The 8470-nt window shown below is 40.3% G+C and overlaps 1 non-coding gene across 1 annotated transcript; it reads right to left on the reverse strand.

Moving 5' to 3' along the window:
• Positions 1–2854: 2854 nt before the first annotated feature.
• On the reverse strand, positions 2855–2962 carry LOC112716193 (small nucleolar RNA R71). Its single transcript, XR_003160204.1, has one exon. It is a non-coding gene; the product is annotated as a small nucleolar RNA R71 (small nucleolar RNA).
• Positions 2963–8470: the final 5508 nt, after the last annotated feature.

Genomic DNA, 8470 nt, shown 5'->3' on the forward strand with positions numbered 1-8470 from the left:
ACCGGAATCTTCGTGGTATAAGCTAGAATTGATGACGGCATTCAAGAGAATCCGGAAGGTCTAAACCTTGTCTGTGGTATTCTGAGTAGGATTCAATGATTGAATGACTGTGACGAGCTTCAAACTCCTGAAGGTTGGGCGTTAGTGACAGACGCAAAAGAATCAGTGGATTCTATTCCAACCTGATTGAGAACCGACAGATGAGTAGCCGTGCCGTGACAGGGTGCGTTGAACATTTTCACTGAGAGGATGGGAGGTAGCCACTGACAACGGTGAAACCCGTACATACAGCTTGCCATGGAAAGGAGTAAGAAGGATTGGATGAAGACAGTAGGAAAGCAGAGAGACGGAAGGAACACAGCATCTCCATACGCTTATCTGAAATTCCCACCAATGAATTGCATAAGTATCTCTATCTTTATCTTTATATTTTATTCATCATTCATAACCATTTGAATTTGCGTGACTAAGATTTACAAGGTGACCATAGCTTGCTTCATACCAACAATCTCTGTGGGATCGACCCTTACTCGCGTAAGGTTTATTACTTGGACGACCCAGTACACTTGCTGGTTAGTTGTGCGAAGTTGTGTTTATGCCATGGTATTGAACACCAAGTTTTTGGATTCATCACCGGGGATTATTTGAGTTGTGAAAAGTATTGATCATAATTTCGTGCACCAAGTTTTTGGCGCCGTTGCCGGGGATTGTTGCGTTTGGACAACTGACGGTTCATCTTGTTGCTTAGATTAGGTATTTTTCAGAATTCTTAAGAATGAATTCTAGTGTTTCATGATGATCTGTTGAGGTCTGGCTGGCTGTGAAGCCATGTCTAATTTTATTGGACCGAGGTTTCAACTTATCATCACAAGAGCTTGTTGATTTCTATCAATCTTGCTGTTGGAGCAATGATCTGCTAAGGCTTGGCTGGCCATTGGCCATGTCTAGTGTTTTGGACCGGAGCTTTCTTTGAAAGCTTGGCTGGCTATGAAGCCATGTCTAATTCCTGGACCGGAGTCTTAGACTAACATTGCATGATTCCTGGAATTCTCATTAAGAATTTTGATATCTTATTTTCTTTTCCACTTAATTTTCGAAAAAAACCAACAAAAAAAATTACAAAACCATAAAAACCAAAAATAATTTATGTTTCTTGTTGAGTCTAGAGTCTTATTTTAAGTTTGGTGTCAATTGCATGTTTCTGTTCTTCTTGCATTCATGCATGTGTCTTCATTAATCTTCAAGTTGTTCTTGATGATTTCATTGCTCTGATCTTTGAATTCTATTGACTTGAGTGTTTTGTGTTTCTCATATGCATTCTCATGTTGTTAGTGTCAGAAGTATACAAATTGCTAAGTTTGGTGTCTTGCATGCATTGTTATTTGATTTTAGTTGCATTTTGATTATTCCTTATTATTAAAAATCCAAAAATATTTTTTATTTGTGTCTTTTCAAGTCAATAATACAGAGAATTGAAGATTCAGAATATACAGCAGAGGAATTATACAGAAAAAGCTGCGCGTTTAAAACGCCCAGTGAAGAAGGGCAAACTGGCGTTTAAACGCCAGCCAGGGTGCCTGGCTGGGCGTTAACGCCCAAAAGGGTAGTAGTTTGGGCGTTAAACGCCAGAATGTGCACCATTCTGGGCGTTTAACGCCAGGATGGCACAAGAGGGAAGATTTTGTTTTCAATTCAAATTTTTTTCTAGTTTTCAAAATCTTTTCAAAATCAAATCTTTTTCAAATCAAATCTTTTCAATCAAATCTTTTTCAAAATCAATTTCTTTTCATTTTCAAAGATACTTGCTATCAATTAATGATTTGATTCAACATTTCAAGTATGTTGCCTTTTCTGTTGAGAAAGGTTTAATGTTTGAATCATATCTTTTCTTGTTAGCCAAGTCATTAATTTTTAAAATCAAATCTTTTTAAATTGTTTTTCAAATCATATCTTTTTAATCACATCTTTTTCAAAATAGTTTTCAATCATATCTTTTTTATTTTCTAATTTCAAAATCTTTTTCAAAAACCACTTGATTTCTTTTCCACACTTAGTTTTCGAAAATCAAATACTATTTTTCAAATGTTTTTAAAATCTTTTACTTAATTTTCGAAAACTTCTTTCCCTCTTCTCATATCCTTCTATTTATGGACTAACACTATTCTTCAATGAACAATTCGAACTCCATCTCTCTTGATAAGTTCGAATTCTTCTACTCCTGCCTTCTATTTTTCTTTTCCTCTGACACATCAAGGAATCTCTATACTGTGACATAGAGGATTCCATATTTTCTTGTTCTCTTCTCTTTCATATGAGCAGGAGCAAAGACAAAAGCATTCTTGTTGAGGCTGACCCTGAACCTGAAAGGACCTTGAAGCGAAAGCTAAGAGAAGCTAAGGCACAACTCTCTGTAGAGGACCTAACAGAAATCTTCAAAGAAGAAGACCCCATGGCAGCCGAAAACAACAACAATGCCAACAATGCAAGGAAGGTGCTGGGTGACTTTACTGCACCTACTCCCGACTTCTATGGGAGAAGCATCTCTATCCCTGCCATTGGAGCAAACAACTTTGAGCTTAAGCCTCAATTAGTTTCTCTAATGCAACAGAATTGCAAGTTCCATGGACTTCCATTGGAAGATCCTCATCAATTTTTAGCTGAGTTCTTGCAAATCTGTGACACTGTCAAGACTAATGGGGTTGACCCTAAGGTCTACAGACTTATGCTATTCCCTTTTGCTGTAAGAGACAGAGCTAGAATATGGTTGGACTCACAACCTAAAGAAAGCCTGAACTCTTGGGAAAAGCTAGTCAATGCCTTCTTGGCAAAGTTCTTTCCACCTCAAAAATTGAGTAAGCTTAGAGTAGAAGTCCAAACCTTCATACAGAAGGAAGGAGAATCCCTCTATGAAGCTTGGGAAAGATACAAACAATTAATCAGAAAGTGTCCCTCTGATATGCTTTCTGAATGGAGCATCATAGGTATTTTCTATGATGGTCTGTCTGTACTGTCCAAGATGTCTTTGGATAGTTCTGCTGGAGGATCTCTTCATCTGAAGAAGACGCCTACAGAAGCTCAAGAACTAATTGAAATGGTTGCAAATAACCAATTCATGTACACTTCTGAAAGGAATCCTGTGAACAATGAGACTAATCAGAAGAAAGGGGTTCTTGAGATTGATACTCTGAATGCCATATTGGCTCAGAACAAGATATTGACTCAGCAAGTCAATTTGATTTCTCAAAGTCTGTCTGGAATGCAAAATGCACCGGGCAGTACTAAGGAAGCCTCATCTGAAGAAGAAGCTTATGATCCTGAGAACCCTTCAATGGAAGAGGTGAATTACATGGGAGAACCATATGGAAACACTTATAATCCCTCATGGAGAAATCATCCAAATCTCTCATGGAAGGATCAATAGAGACCTCAACAAGGTTTCAACAATAATAATGGTGGAAGAAACAGGTTTAGCAATGGCAAGCCTTTTCCATCATCTTCTCAGCAACAGACAGAGAGTTCTAAGCAAAATGCCTCTGACTTAGCAACCATGGTCTCTGATCTAATCAAAACCACTCAAAGTTTCATGACTGAAACAAGGTCCTCCATTAGAAACTTGGAGGCACAAGTGGGTCAGCTGAGCAAGAAAATTACTGAACTCCCTCCTAGTACTCTTCCAAGCAATACAGAAGAAAATCCAAAAGGAGAGTGCAAGGCCATCAACATGGCCGAATTTGGAGAGGCGGGAGAGGCAGTGAATGCGACTGAGGAAGACCTCAATGGACGTCCACTGACCTCCAATGAGTTCCCTAATGAGGAACCGTGGGAATCTGAGGCTCAAAATGAGACCATAGAGATCCCATTGGATTTACTTCTGCCATTCATGAGCTCTGATGAGTATTCTTCCTCTGAAGAGGATGAATATGTCATTGAAGAGCAAGTTGCTAAATACCTTGGAGCAATCATGAAGCTAAATGACAAGTTATTTGGCAATGAGACTTGGGAGGATGAACCCCCTTTGCTCACCAAAGAACTGGATGACTTATCTAGGCAGAAATTACCTCAAAAGAGACAAAATCCTGAGAAGTTCTCAATACCTTGTGCCATAGGCACCATGACCTTCAAGAAGGCCTTGTGTGACCTAGGGTCAAGTGTAAACCTCATGCCTCTCTCTGTAATGGAGAAGCTAGGGATCTTTGAGGTGCAAGCTGCAAAAATCTCACTAGAGATGGCAAACAACTCAAGAAAACAAGCTTATGGACTTGTAGAGGATGTTCTGGTAAAAGTTGAAAACCATTACATCCTTGCTGATTTCATAGTCCTAGAGACTGGGAAGTGCATGGATGAATCCATCATCCTTGGCAGACCCTTCCTAGCCACAACAAAGGCTGTGATTGATGTTGATAGAGGAGAATTGATCATTCAAGTGAATAAAGAATCCTTTGTGTTTAAGGCTCAAGGATATCTGTCTATCACCATGGAGAGGAAGCATGAAGAGCTTCTCTCAAAACAGAGCCAAACAGAGCCCCCACAGTCAAACTCTAAGTTTGGTGTTGGGAGGCCACAACCAAATTCTAAGTTTGGTGTTGAACCCCCACATTCAAACTCTAAGTTTGGTGTTGGGAGGTTCCAACATTGCTCTGAGCATCTGTGAAGCTCCATGAGAGCCCTCTGTCAAGCTACTGACATTAAAGAAGCGCTTGTTGGGAGGCAATCCAATGTTATATTTTATCTATTTTCCTTTGTTATTTTATGTTTTATGTAGGTTGATGATCATGAGAAGTCACAAAATCAATTGAAAAAGCAAAACAGAATGAAAAACAGAAAGAAAAATGGCACACCCTGGAGGAAGAACCTGCTTGCGTTTAAACGCCAGTAAGGCTAGCAGATGGGCGTTTAACGCCTAGTCTGGCACCATTCTGGGCGTTTAACGCTAGAAAGGGGCACCAGACTGGCGTTAAACGCCAGGAAAGGGCAAGAAGTTGGCGTTAAACGCCAGAAATGGGCACCAGCCCGGCGTTTAACGCCAGAATTGGCACAGGGAGCAATTTTGCTCGCCACTTGGTGCAGGGATGACTTTTCCTTGACACCTCAGGATCTGTGGACCCCACAGGATCCCCACCTACCCCACCACTCTCTCTCTTCTTCATCCATTCACCAATCACCTCAACACCTCTTCCCCAAAAACCCTTCACCTATCAAATCCTATCTTTCTCTTCACCACTCACATCCATCCTTCATAAAACCCCACCTACCTCACCATTCAAATTCAAGTCACTTCCCCACCCAAACCCACCCTCCCATAGCCGAACCCTACCCCTCCCTTCACCCCTATATAAACCCATCTTCACTCCTTCATTTTCACACAACTTAAACACTACTTCTCCCCCTTTGGCCGAACCACAAAGCCATTTCCTTCTCCTTTATTTCTTCTTCTTCTACTCTCTTCTTTCTTCTTTTGCTCGAAGACGAGCAACCTTTTAAGTTTGGTGTGGTAAAAGCATTGCTTTTTGTTTTTCCATAACCATTTATGGCATCCAAGGCCGGAGAAACCTCTAGAAAGAGGAAAGGGAAGGCAAAAGCTTCCACCTCCGAGTCATGGGAGATGGAGAGATTCATCTCAAGGGTGCATCAAGACCACTTCTATGAAGTTGTTGCCTTGAAGAAGGTGATCCTCGAGGTCCCTTTCAAACTCAAAAAGAGTGAATATCCGGAGAAGAGATTGGGAAGTTCTTACCAACCCCATTCAACAAGTCGGAATCTTAATGGTTCAAGAGTTCTATGCCAATGCATGGATCACCAAGAACCATGATCAAAGTGTGAACCCGGACCCAAAGAATTGGCTTACTATGGTTCGGGGGAAATACTTGGATTTTAGTCCAGAAAATGTAAGGTTGGCATTCAACTTGCCCATGATGCAAGGAGATGAACATCCTTACACTAGAAGGGTCAACTTTGATCAAAGGTTGGACCAAGTCCTCACAGTCATTTGTGAAGAGGGCGCCCAATGGAAGAGAGATTCAAGAGGAAAGCCGGTTCAATTGAGAAGGCATGACCTCAAGCCTGTGGCTAGGGGATGGTTGGAGTTTATCCAACGCTCAATCATTCCCACTAGCAACCGGTCTGAAGTTACTATAGACCGGGCTATCATGATTCATAGCATCATGATTGGAGAAGAAATAGAAGTTCATGAGGTTATATCCCAAGAACTCTATAAGATGGCGGACAAGTCCTCTACCTTGGCAAGGTTAGCCTTTTCTCATCTCATTTGTCACCTCTGTTATTCAGTTGGAGTTGACATAGAGGGAGACATCCCCATTGATGAGGACAAGCCCATTACTAAGAAGAGGATGGAGCAAACAAGAGACCCCTCTCATCATCAAATCCCTGAGATGCCTCAAGGGATGCACTTTCCTCCACAAAACTATTGGGAGCAACTAAACACCTCCCTAGGAGAATTGAGTTCCAACATGGGACAACTAAGGGTGGAGCACCAAGAACACTCCATCCTCCTCCATGAAATTAGAGAAGATCAAAGAATCATGAGAGAGGAGCAACAAAGGCAAGGAAGAGACATTGAGGAGCTCAAGCACTCCATAGGATCTTCAAGAGGAAGAACAAGCCGCCATCACTGAGGTGGACCCGTTCTTTAATCTCCTTGTTCTTTATTTTCCTGTTTTTCGAATTTTTAGTGCTTATGTTTATCTATGTTTGTGTCTTGTGATCATTAGTGTCTATGCCTTAAAGTTATGAATGTCCTATGAATCCATCACCTCTCTTAAATGAAAAATGTTCTTAATTGAAAAAGAGAAGAATTGCATGAATTTTGAATTTTATAACAGTTTAATTATTTTGATGTGGTGGCAATATTTTTGTTTTCTGAATGTATGCTTAAACAGTGCATATGTCTTTTGAATTTGTGGTTCATGAATGTTGGCTCTTGAAAGAATGATGAAAAAGGAGACATGTTACTGAGGATCTGAAAAATCATAAAAATGATTCTTAAAGCAAGAAAAAGCAGTGAATACAAAAAAAAATGAAAAAAAGAGGGAAAAAGAGAAAAACGAAAAAAAGAGAGAGAAAAAGAAAGAAATAAAGTTGTGATCCAAGGCAAAAAGAGTGTGCTTAAGAACCCTGGACACCTCTAATTGGGGACTCTAGCAAAGCTGAGTCACAATCTGAAAAGGTTCACCCAATTATGTGTCTGTGGCATGTATGTATCCGGTGGTAATACTGGAAGACAGAGTGCTTTGGGCCACGGCCAAGACTCAATAAGTAGCTGTGTTCAAGAATCATCATACCTAACTAGGAGAATCAATAACACTATCTGGATTCTGAGTTCCTAAAGAAGCTAATCATTCTGAATTTCAAAGGATAGAGTGAGATGCCAAAACTGTTCAGAGGCAAAAAGCTAAAAGCCCCACTCATCTAATTAATACTGATCTTCATAGATGTTTTTAGAATTCATTGTATATTCTCTTCTTTTTATCTTATTTGATTTTCAGTTGCTTGAGGACAAGCAACAATTTAAGTTTGGTGTTGTGATAAGCGGATAATTTGTACGCTTTTTGGCATTGTTTTTAGTTTGTTTTTAGTATGATCTAGTTAGTTTTTAGTATATTTTTATTAGTTTTTAGTTAAAATTCACTTTTCTGGACTTTACTACGGGTTTGTGTGTTTTTCTGTGATTTCAGGTATTTTCTGGCTGAAATTGAGGGACCTGAGCAAAAATCTGATTCAGAGACTGAAAAGGACTGCAGATGCTGTTGGATTCTGACCTCCCTGCACTTGAAGTGGATTTTCTGGAGCTACAGAAGCTCAATTGGCGCGCTCTCAACGGCGTTGGAAAGTAGACATCCTGGGCTTTCCAGCAATATATGATAGTTCATACTTTGCCCAATATTTGATGGCCCAAACTGGCGTTCAAAGTCACCCTCAGAATTCCCAGCGTTAAACGCCGGAACTGGCACAAGAGTGGGAGTTAAACGCCCAAACTGGCACAAAAGCTGGCGTTTAACTCCAAGAGAAGTCTCTACACGAAAATGCATCAATGCTCAGCCCAAGCACACACCAAGTGGGCCCGGAAGTGGATTTTTATGTCATTTACTCATCTTTGTAAACCCTAGGCTACTAGTTCTCTATAAGTAGGACCTTTTACTATTGTATTTTCATCTTTAGATCTTTGAATCTTTGGATCTTTTTAGATCTTTTGATCACGTTTGGAGGCTGGCCTCACGGCCATGCCTAGACCTTGTTCTTATGTATTTTCAACGGTGGAGTTTCTACACACCATAGATTACGGTGTGGAGCTCTGCTGTACCTCGAGTATTAATGCAATTACTATTGTTCTTCTATTCAATTCAGCTTGTTCTTGTTCTAAGATATCACTTTTTCTTCAACTTGATGAATGTGATGATCCGTGACACTCATCATCATTCTCACCCATGAACGTGTGCCTGACAACCACCTCCGT

The sequence above is a fragment of the Arachis hypogaea genome, chromosome 1, assembly GCF_003086295.3.
Source record: "Arachis hypogaea cultivar Tifrunner chromosome 1, arahy.Tifrunner.gnm2.J5K5, whole genome shotgun sequence".
NCBI classification, from domain to species: domain Eukaryota; kingdom Viridiplantae; phylum Streptophyta; class Magnoliopsida; order Fabales; family Fabaceae; genus Arachis; species Arachis hypogaea.